Source organism: Kryptolebias marmoratus, linkage group LG3 (assembly GCF_001649575.2).
Source record: "Kryptolebias marmoratus isolate JLee-2015 linkage group LG3, ASM164957v2, whole genome shotgun sequence".
Taxonomy (NCBI): Eukaryota; Metazoa; Chordata; class Actinopteri; order Cyprinodontiformes; family Rivulidae; genus Kryptolebias; species Kryptolebias marmoratus.
In genome coordinates, this window is record NC_051432.1 from 13,963,390 (window position 1) to 13,973,796 (window position 10,407).

The 10,407-nt window shown below is 42.2% G+C and overlaps 2 long non-coding RNA genes across 2 annotated transcripts; one reads left to right on the forward strand and one right to left on the reverse strand.

Annotated features, from left to right (window-relative positions):
* Positions 1-2,595: 2,595 nt before the first annotated feature.
* On the reverse strand, positions 2,596-6,401 carry LOC119616917. The gene is made up of 3 exons (XR_005233005.1): positions 6,122-6,401; positions 4,854-4,998; positions 2,596-2,750 (listed from the first exon to the last, which is right to left on the reverse strand). It is a non-coding gene; the product is annotated as an uncharacterized LOC119616917 (long non-coding RNA).
* LOC119616916 lies at positions 3,484-5,851 on the forward strand. Its single transcript, XR_005233004.1, has 3 exons — positions 3,484-4,342; positions 4,871-4,922; positions 5,371-5,851. It is a non-coding gene; the product is annotated as an uncharacterized LOC119616916 (long non-coding RNA).
* Positions 6,402-10,407: the final 4,006 nt, after the last annotated feature.

Below are 10,407 nucleotides of genomic sequence, written 5' to 3' on the forward strand. Positions count from 1 at the left end.
GCTACAATTATGCATGACAATTGAGGCAATCTGAAGCTCACAAGACCATCAAACTATCTGGACCTAGAAGAAGACAAAGACAGTTGCAATTCTATTCTGCTGGTGTTTTCTTTGTCAGAAGCGGAAAACTTTGGGAACCGTTGAACTAAAGCATTTTAACATCCAGTCTGCTTCATACTGATTTTATGCAGAGTGGCCTCCTTGTTGTGCTAATGGTTTAAGCTTGTATTTCACTGGGCTGTGATTGCTAGAAAATACACAAATTTTCCCTTGGAATCACATTGAATTGACACGGTTGAGTATGTCGCAAAAATGTTGCAAAACTGTAGCCCAAACTCTGGGCAAAATTTGGGCTGAAATTCACTGGGAGTCCATGTAACTATCACACAAGTGTTGCACAGCTTTCTCATGACATTCTCACACCAAAATCGCACATTTTTGACTCTCGTGACTGCCGCTCGACCGTTGCAAGAATGTCAGGCAATGGTGGTGCAAACATTATGTGACAATTGTAAAAAAAAAAAAAAAAAAAATTCAGCTTTGTCATCAGACTTCAATTAAAATGGACCTCAGCAAAGAAGCGTGGAACCTGCTGGTTGAGGACTATGACATAGATGGGGCTGACATGCTGAAGGCTGCAGCAGGTCTCTTTGCTGCTTCAAGAATTTTCAGGTCATGTGACACCTGTAATGTCCAATTCTAATTCTTATTTTTAATCAGTACAAATTTAGTTTTATGGCTTGTCACCCTCTCAAAAAGTAGCCTCTTATTTCTTGCACTTTCAGGCGAAAGTTTCAAAAATTTGGGAAACCTCCTCCCAAATGCCGTTTCCAATTTGTCGCCAACAGCCCCAACCCAGTGTGATACTAGCTTTAGCAATGCGTAAACACAGTAAAAATGTTTTTTATCATGTTTTAGTTTCATGTCATTGTCAGGTATTGATGGTGTTGGGGATACTTCCTTATAAAAACAAACTCACAAAAAGACAATATTTAGTTTCCAGTCTTATATTATTGGCCTTCCTTTCTGAGGTAAATTTGTGATGACAAAACTCATTGTACACAACTTACCCAGTTACAAGTGGTTCACAATAAACTAACATGTATGTAAGTAGTTGAGCAATTTGCTCCTGACCAAGAAAGACACTCAACCTCAAACAAATGCTCACACTACTTTCATTCTGTTAAATGCAAAAATGGCCGTTCACAGTCACCTCTTAGTTTTCGCTGTTACACTGCAGACAAATAATGATTTTTTTTTTCTTAAACAGTAGTACGTATGTGGAGAACAAGTACTGGTCTCCACATATTTAGGTTCATATTCTGTCTGTTGTGCTCCGCAGCAGGATGCAGGAAGTCCTGTGGAAATGGAAAATGCGTGAGACCAGACAAGTGTTCATGCTTCCCAGGGTATGAAGGATCACAGTGTGATGAAGGTGGAGTGTAATTCCTGAGACCGATGCCAGACTCATGTTTTCAATTTCTCAACCATTACCTGTGTCCTTCTGGATCATTTACTGCAAGGATTTCTCTCTACTGCTTAAATAAAGTTCTGTATTAACTCCAGATGTGAACGAGTGCGGTTTGTTGGACAGCCCGTGTTCCCAACGCTGCGTGAACACACCCGGTAGCTATCGCCATTACTGTGAACCAGGATGCACACTCAGTGCAGATGGATACACCTGCATCAGTGAGTAATTTCCTCTTTTATATTCCTTTTTTAAATCTGTAGACACATTTCTAAAAGGACATCATGGAACCTTTCAGCAGTGGGCAATAATGTATTTGCTTGTGTCAGTGTGTGCATGTGTTTTTAAGCAAATATCTCAGGAACCACTGTTTGGATTTTAATGAAGCTTTCAGAAAGTAATTACTGGATGTACGTCTACAACTGATTACCTTTTGGCTTCAACCTGTTTCAAGATGGCTGCCACAGTCAATCCACCTTAGCAAACAGAAAAATGTCTTCAACTCAGTCAGTTTTGGTGATATTGAGCTCATATTTGGTGGGAATAGCTAAGAGTCATCTCCAACCCATAGGTTGAGCACTGCACACTGCATAACATCTTTGCTTAAAACTTAGCCATTAACCATTGGAGTCAACTCTGTCTGTTAGCCAAATATCTCATAAACCAGTGGATGCATTTTATTGAAACTCTTAGAAAATAATGACTGAATGTACATCTGTGACAGTCTTAGAAAAGAAATAAAAATGGTTACCATAAAATCAGTTTTACAGATACTGAGCTAAACACTGGTTTAGTATTAGCTGAGAGTGACATACTGCAAGCACTAATACGTTGGATGAGATCACACAATAACATTTTTATCAAAAAGTGCAAAAATCAATAATTTTTGAGATAAAATTATCATAGTCAAAAAATCTGAAAGGCCATAGGTGATATACACGCCTTCAAGAAAAGCTAGGCCTTTATTTATTAAAATTTCTAAAAAATATCTAAATCCAATTAAAAATAATGCACAAGGAAGCAACAGGGATTTATGGAAGATACTGAATTTTGGTTAGTTTAATTTCAACATTTGTCCAAATGTTGCAGAATGTGCTGTGTGGTGACACAATAGCGTGTACCTGCCTTTGGCTCCCTCCCTGGCCAGGTTTTCCCTCTCTGTCTTCCAGGAGAGACAACGTGTTTCGCCCTGCGCTGCCAGTTTGGCTGCCAGCTGGAGAAAGCCGGAGTGGTTCGGTGCCTGTGACCCCCTGGCCTCCACCTGGCTGTGAAGGTAGCACTCCTTTAAAGAAACATGTCCCATTCGATTACTGTTCTTATACGAGGACACGACCGATCATGGGGTCAGACAACAGAGGAAGGCTGAACTACCAATCACCATAGGTATGAGTCTCAGCTACTATCTAATCAGATTGGATGAAACTCTAAGAAAGTAATCACTGAATGTACAGCTACAACTGACCAACCTAATTAGCCACAGCTAATTTACCTCAGCAAACCCTAAAATGGCTATAACTCAGTCATATTTACAGATATCGAGCTTAAAATGGGTGTGTCATTCATAGCACATGTACTTTGATCACAAAACATTGTTCGACGTCTTTACCTAAAACACTGTTAATTATTGGAGTCAACTGTGTATGTTGGCAAAATATCACATGAACCCTTGAACAGATTCTGACGAAAACGCTCTGAAAATAAATACTGGATGTACGTCTAAAACTCGTTATCTTTAGGAGTTATTTTATTCAAGATGGCTACCACAGCCAATCAACCGTAGCCACTGCAAAAATGACTATAACTTGAAACGTTGCCTTGAAAGGCGGCGGGCTTTATGCATTCCTTCCAAGACTGAGTCTTTAATGTATATTTGAATTCTAAATGGATAAAATTACTACTTTTACACCTGCAACTAGGCTGATTTCTCAGATTTTTTTTCTAAATAGTCTAACATGACATGTTGGAGCTTATAATCGTCCAACATCTAATACATTCCAGTTGTTGTTGAGCAGATGGCCATGTGGTTTTCAGAATTCTTTCATGAAGTTATGGTGTGCTCGTGAACAAAATGTCAAGTTGTGTGAAAAGGTTTTCCTATTGCCTTTTGATAAAACATTTGCAGCTGGTAAAGTGGAGATCGTGCAGCTCAAGCTTCTTGCTCGATTCAAACCAGAAATGTGAGGAAAACCGCCGAGCCGCAGGATTTTTCTCAACACGTTCAGATCTGTTCCCTGTCTGGGCTGCGAATGACTGAAAGGATCCCAGCACATCCCCACATGTTCTTCTCATCTGTGCTAATTGGCAGAAAAAGAAGGGGTCTTGTGGAGATGTGCTTGGCAGCAGAGCACTCATGTTTATTTGATGAGCACTCGTGGCTCACCCACTCAGCTGTGGACTCACCCACGAGCTGTTTTTGTTTTCATCTGTGCGAGGAGCCCAGTAGAGTCATCTCTCAAACAGGTTTAAAGTCATAAAGATGCTTTTCTCGCTCCAGCAGATCCAGCAGCTTTTATTTATAGTCAAAAAGCTTTAGTTTATTTGTTTGCAGCACAACCTATCTGCTATTTATTTCAGAATATGAAAGAATAGTTATTATACTAATTTTTTGTTTTGTTTTGTTTTTTTACCTCCACCAAGTAGGTTATGGCACAAGATTACTTGAAAAGTTAATGAAATTTTCATGAAAACATGGTGCAAGGAACAAGTGAATAAATTTTGGTGGTGATGTGGTCAAAATTCAACATCACAGACCAGCCCGTACTCTCACTCTGCAGCTGTGTAACGGGAATGTTAACTTCCACAGCTGGACACCTCATTGGTCAGGGGTGATCACTGTTGATTTCAAGCTGACGGGGTACAAGGTCAAGATCACAGGTAACCCCTTAGTTAAAACCTTCTTTCTGCTACTACATGTGACCCTTTCATTTCCTCCACCAAAGAAGTTCTGTTTTTGGTTGTGTTTGTTGGTTTGTCAGTCTGTCTGTTGTCAAAGATCACATAAAAACTAATGAACAGATTTGGATGAAATTTTCAGAAAATATTGGAGTTGTCACAAATGGATTACATTTTGGTGCTGATCCAGGTTATGATCCAGATTGCACTGTTTTTTAATCACATTGTGGCCTTGGCGGAGGTTGGCGCTCTCTGAGTGCTTCTAGTTTTTAAAAAAATACTGCAACAACAGAAAGACCAATTGCTTTATTCTTGCTCTACCATTATGGGGTAGTGACAACTCCGTGACCATTTTAAGAGTGAATTTGTTGCGCCGAGTGAACAAAATTTTAGCACCACAAGGCTCTGAGACTCACACAAAGAAAGGGGGAACCCTTGCAAACCTTTTGAGGCATTTTGGAAACCCTAGGCCTGCTTTCTGTTCTTGACTCACCCACTTTTCCCCTTCAGATCCCATCTTGAACTGAGATCTTCTCTTGGATGAAGAAAGCGAGTGTCGCAGGTAAATCAGAAACAAGCTTTAGGAGGAAGTTAAAGGAACACTTCTTCGGGTCAAACCACTGCAGGCCTGGAAAAAACTTTAAACAAAAAACACAGCCTTGTTGATGCTTTTGGGGTCCAGGAGTGATGCCATTTTTGTAAGTTAAGGATGGGCAACTAAATACCAATTACCATTCCATATGATGTCTGTTCCTTTACCTATGCTCACCTAAAGGTTTAGTGTTCAGTGACAAAAAATTCCTTTGTTCAAGTTGTGGAGCAGATCTCAATGTAAATATCTAGAAAAAAGGCCCGGGATGATGATCTCTTGTCTCGTATTTATGATTTGACGAATGTTTGCATTAATAGCAAAAAATTCTGTCCCTTTAGTTTTGAAAGGTATTTAATATCCAGCAATCACTCCTCATCAAAATACATCCCTAATCACCCCCTTGTTTTCTTCTCCATAGACAAGGATGAGTGTTTAATCAGAAGTCACCGATGCAGCCACCAAGCTTGGTGCATCAACAAGGACTTGCTGCTGTTCAGACAAATATTTCAGCAACGGATGCACCTGCAGACCCAGGAGGGCCCCACAGTCCAAGGCTGTCATGTACGACAACTACAAACTCTCCAAAAGGATGAAGCCCATAGGCTCCTCACCCTAGAGCAACCTTTTAGAACCGCCATGGCTCAAATAAAGGAGAACTAGAAACATTACAGGTCAGGTTAAGAGACTCCAAGAAGATAACAGTCCAGTTAAGTTGTAAAATTGTGTATTTCAAATGGGAATTTTCTTGTCCTTTTTTTGCAGAGAGTTGTTATTTTGTACCTGTTTGTATACTACACTTGATACCAATTAAAACAAAGGTCGTACCTTGTATTTCTTGTGGACGTTGAGCTCAAATGAAACACTGAATGTTGTCCAGCGTTTTCAGCAGTGTCACAGAAGCACAACAGAATTCTCCATTTCCAATGTTTGGTGCGGTACGAAAAATTCAGTTCAATGTTGTTTTTGTTATGAAAGAAAATGCAGTTTTGTGCGATCCCCGACCTGAGAATTTGTCAATAAAAGGCTGACCTCTGGTGGATAGATCAGGGAAGATTCTGTGGGTTCTAGTAAAGGTACTTTTCTTATTTTCCAATAAAAAATCTCCGATACAGCTGGAACAGATGTGATGCATTGGAAAGGGGGTTGCATAAAAAAAAATGTTTTCATACCTTTGTGTTTATCCTCTGCCCTCTCCTTCTGTTGTGCCACAGGGAAAGTTTTCAGACCTACTAAGTCACATGCAGACTACCACACAGCGAGAGAGCACAGACAGGTCAGACCAGCAAAATACCAAGAATCCTGTCTGTCAGCAGCTGTCTGGAAACCTCTTCCTGCATTCAGAGAGCGCTAGAGCAGAAATTGAAGTTTGTTTTTGATGTTTTTCCTTAGGTCAATTTTAAGTTTCCTTCCCGACGATTACGCCCGTGACCCCGGGAGAGGGAGAATTGCCGTGCTGGAGGATAATAACTGTAATGATAGGAGGTGGTGGTAGAGGGCACTATGTGTTGTGTCAGGGCTTCAGTTGTAGTCCTTTGATGCGCTGAGGGAGTCGGGTTTGTAGTGAGAACAAGCAGCTGCTGCCTGCAGAAGGGCCCTGCCACTGACCCTATTCATCCCAGCAGCAGGTGTCACATCGAGCCCCCGCCTCAACCTCATGCTCATACATTCACACATGTGCCCCCTCTGGTACGCACGCACACACACACACACACACACACATACACCCGGGGGAAAAGCATTGAGCCACCACACACACATATGACTGTGTGTGTGAAAAAGGGGAGGTGTGTGTGGGGTAGGTTGGTGTGTGTGTGGGGGGGGGGGACCTGGAACTACTTACAGAGAACAAAGAGCGAAATCAGGAAAAAATGCAGCCTCTTAGAATAAATCTCACCACAATGCTGAGAAAAATCCCCAACCTCACCCCCAGAAACACAAGAAAAACCTGGTTTCTCCTCTTTTCAAAGCGGTCAAAAGTGTCTCACAAAAGCAGAAATAGAAAACATTTTAGATAAAAGAATCCAGGCCCCATTCTGGAAAAAAAAGGACCTCACACCAAGTTGTGTGTAATTCCAACCAGAAACTGGTTTATTTAGCACAAAAAAAAATAAATAATAAGATTTAATGCCAAGGCACTTAGGCTACAAATAAAGGACGACAAAGGGTGTGAGCGCCGAAATGGGCAAGGGCGTGAAAGGGGAAAATTTTTCCTTTTGGACTGCTTATTTTCTGCCTCTCTGTTTACACGACACACAAGGTTTCAAACGGAGGAGATGCTACGAGATCAGAGCCGAGAGAATGGCCTCGGCAGAAGCTGAGAAAACAGCAAGCGAGTCAGAGAAACTCGGGCGTCCGCAGCGACAGAAGCTGTTCCGATTTCACGAATCAAAGCGCTGCTGCTGCCTCGGCTTACCTTGCAGAAAGCCAAATCAACATTTATCCCCAGAGAGCGAGCAAAGACGCTGACAAGTGCATAGAGCCGATGACTATACATTAGGAACAACCGTGCCACCCACGTTGCTAACAGGACGTGCTTTCAAACACCACCACTGAACTGTAAAACAACTAAAATCCCCCATACTGTCCTTTTCACTTTAACTCGAAAACAAGCCAGTGTTTTTCTCCTTATGCTCCATCAGGGAGCCTTTTCAAAGCTAATTCTTGTATTATGCTCCCGGCAGACTCATCTCCTCTGAGCCACAGTCACCCTGAGGAAGAATGGCGTTTCCATGAATGGATTTAGATCCTAAAGCGCTGACCAGTCTCAATCAGGGGGAAAGAGCCAGAGCTTGAGCCCTCGGCGTAAAAAACTCGTGTTAGCAAGGCGCCTTTCCTTTCTTTGGTTTTCTCTCGCTTGACTTTGCCTGGAAAACCTGCAGAGTGGAGGACGGAGTGTGCTCCAGAGCTTTTGTTTTATTTTGTGTTTTTTTTTTTAACACACTGCAGATTTTTTGACTGAAACGAAGCGAAGCGTATCTGTTCCGGTGCCAGACTGTGAAGAATCTGTGTTCAGAAGGAGGAACATAAAAAGGAAATGATACTGAGCTCGTTTGCCTCACGTCAGAAATAAAAACAGAATCCTACGACAGCAGAACAAATCCCTTACTAGACCCAATTATGCCATAGGGATCATTATAACCTCCTGTTATCTTAAGGGCAGCAATGGCCTCTCATTCACTGTTATATCACATTACGCAGGATGAATACACCAGTCACAATCTTTCAGTGCAACTTCAGGAATAGAAAAGCTTGTGTGCACCCCCACTTTCTTCTAACCTGACTAACACGGACGGTGTTGTCGTAAAAAGCCTGGAGGAAGATGTCTTAACCCCCTCCAGACTGCCTTCCATCTACAAACACCTCCTCTTTCTCTCAAATGGACTGAGCCGCAATTGTTCTGTGACCTGAATTCATGTTTCAATTCCACGTGATGACTTTGAACTCCATTTAAACAATTAAGAGGGGTAAAAAAAGAGAAAAGGTTCATTTTCCTTCCGTTTTTTTCCCCTGTCTCCTCTTATTACGAGAACTCAAACAGCCACGTCATGAGATAAAAGCAAAGGCTTGACCTGACCGGAATTCACTGTACCTAAATCATTTTTAATATGAGAGCCGGGAAGCCTTGTTCGAAGGATTATCCTCAAAAGAGCAGGAAAGACTTCCAGCTAATCTGTTTCGGAATGCCCACTTGACAGAAGGTGAGAGGAAGTGGTCGGGACCAAAGGTTTCTCTTAGAGGTTGGTACACTCGCATCAACCAGGGTCCCTGCTGGGATCAGACTCCATTTATTTCACAGGGGAGGAGTTTGCTTTCCCAGTTAGTATACCATCCATCCATCCATCCATTTTCTTTACCCATGTTTCCATGCAGGCTACCAGAGGAGCTGGTGCCTATTTCCCGTGGTCATTCTGCAAAATGAGGGGTACACCCTGGGTACACTCCATCACAAAGAATGCGTATCACCCGTCGCCCTGTCTTCAAGGAAGCTCTCAGGTGATCTGTCAGCACTCGGAGTATGTGAGGGGACGACTCTCAGCTACTACCACACCACGTTTCAGCTGAAAATGTGTAGAAACGACTGTTTTGCTAACAGACAGAGTTGATGCCAAAGTTTTAAACACAGATCAGTTGGCACTCAGAGTGCAAGCCGGGGATCACTCTCAGCTACAAACACACCAAATCCCATCAAAACATCTGTAAAACTGACTGAGCTGTGGCCATTTTTCTCCTTGCAAATGCCGATCGGCTTTGGAGTGGAAGAACAGGAAGCTGAGGAAGCGTCTCCGTTTGCCGCTCCGTTTCTCAGCCCACACAAGCGAGGTCAAACCAAACCTCAGCGTCCACTTGAGGAGGAACCCTGACAAAACCCCAAAAACCTCACCTCAACCTGACCACACCGCCACCCTCGCTGGCAGCCTCTCCCGTTGCTGAGATCTTATAAACGATTGGTTGAAATATTGTTTCACTTTAGGCTTTACTTTGTCTGTTTTGGCACCGCACAAGTCAACACTGGCCTCCATGTTAGCGCCGTAAATCACTGGCCGACCGCTTCAGTTTAAAGGGAGGCTTCCAAAGAAATGTGGCCCAGCTTTGATGGAAAACATGACATGATTTGACATGAAGTGGGTTTTTTTTAGTCTGAGTTACAGGCTGATGTTTCCATCCTAATGAATGCTAATGTTTACATTTGAGTCGGGTCCTGCCAAAGGACTCCGACTACCGCAGATGAGCCAGATTTGTGTTGAGCAACACTGACCTCTCATGGACAATGAGAAAATGTGCATCCATATAAGCAAATTCATCTATTGAGCCATTTCTGTAAAGCCACTTGGCCATCTTGAATTGGGTTATCTCGAAAATGTTGTCAGTTTTAGAAGAAAATTCAGTGATTATGTCCTGAAAGTTTGAATAAAATTTGGACAGAGTTGACTCCAAAGTGTTAATGGCACACCAGCTGTTCAGCCAAAATCTTTGAAACTAATTAAGTTGTAGCCATTTATGTGTTTTCTAAGGTTGGTTGGCTTTAGCAGCCATCTTGAATCAGGTTGACTCCGAAAGTTAATCAGTTGTAGATGCGCTACTTTCTAAAAGTTGCATTCAAACCTGTCCAGTGGTTCATGAAAATATTTTGCTAACAGACACATAAACACAGGCAAAAATCTTATCACTCACTTTTTGCCTTTTGGAGGCAGGTCATAATAAACCCTAACACAGGAAGTGATTGACTTATATCTTGTTTGGTGTCAGGTTTTAGAGTCTTTGTTTTAGTTTCAGACATTTTGGAGGGTGGCACTTGATGACAGAAGCTTTTCTGTTGGTCAGTGGCGAAACGTGTCCATCGCAGCTGGACCTTCTCTACCCAACCAAACCCTTCACACGTGCACACACACACACACAGATTAAACTAACAGCACAGCCACACAGCCTGTTGATGTTTCTACACATACACAATTAC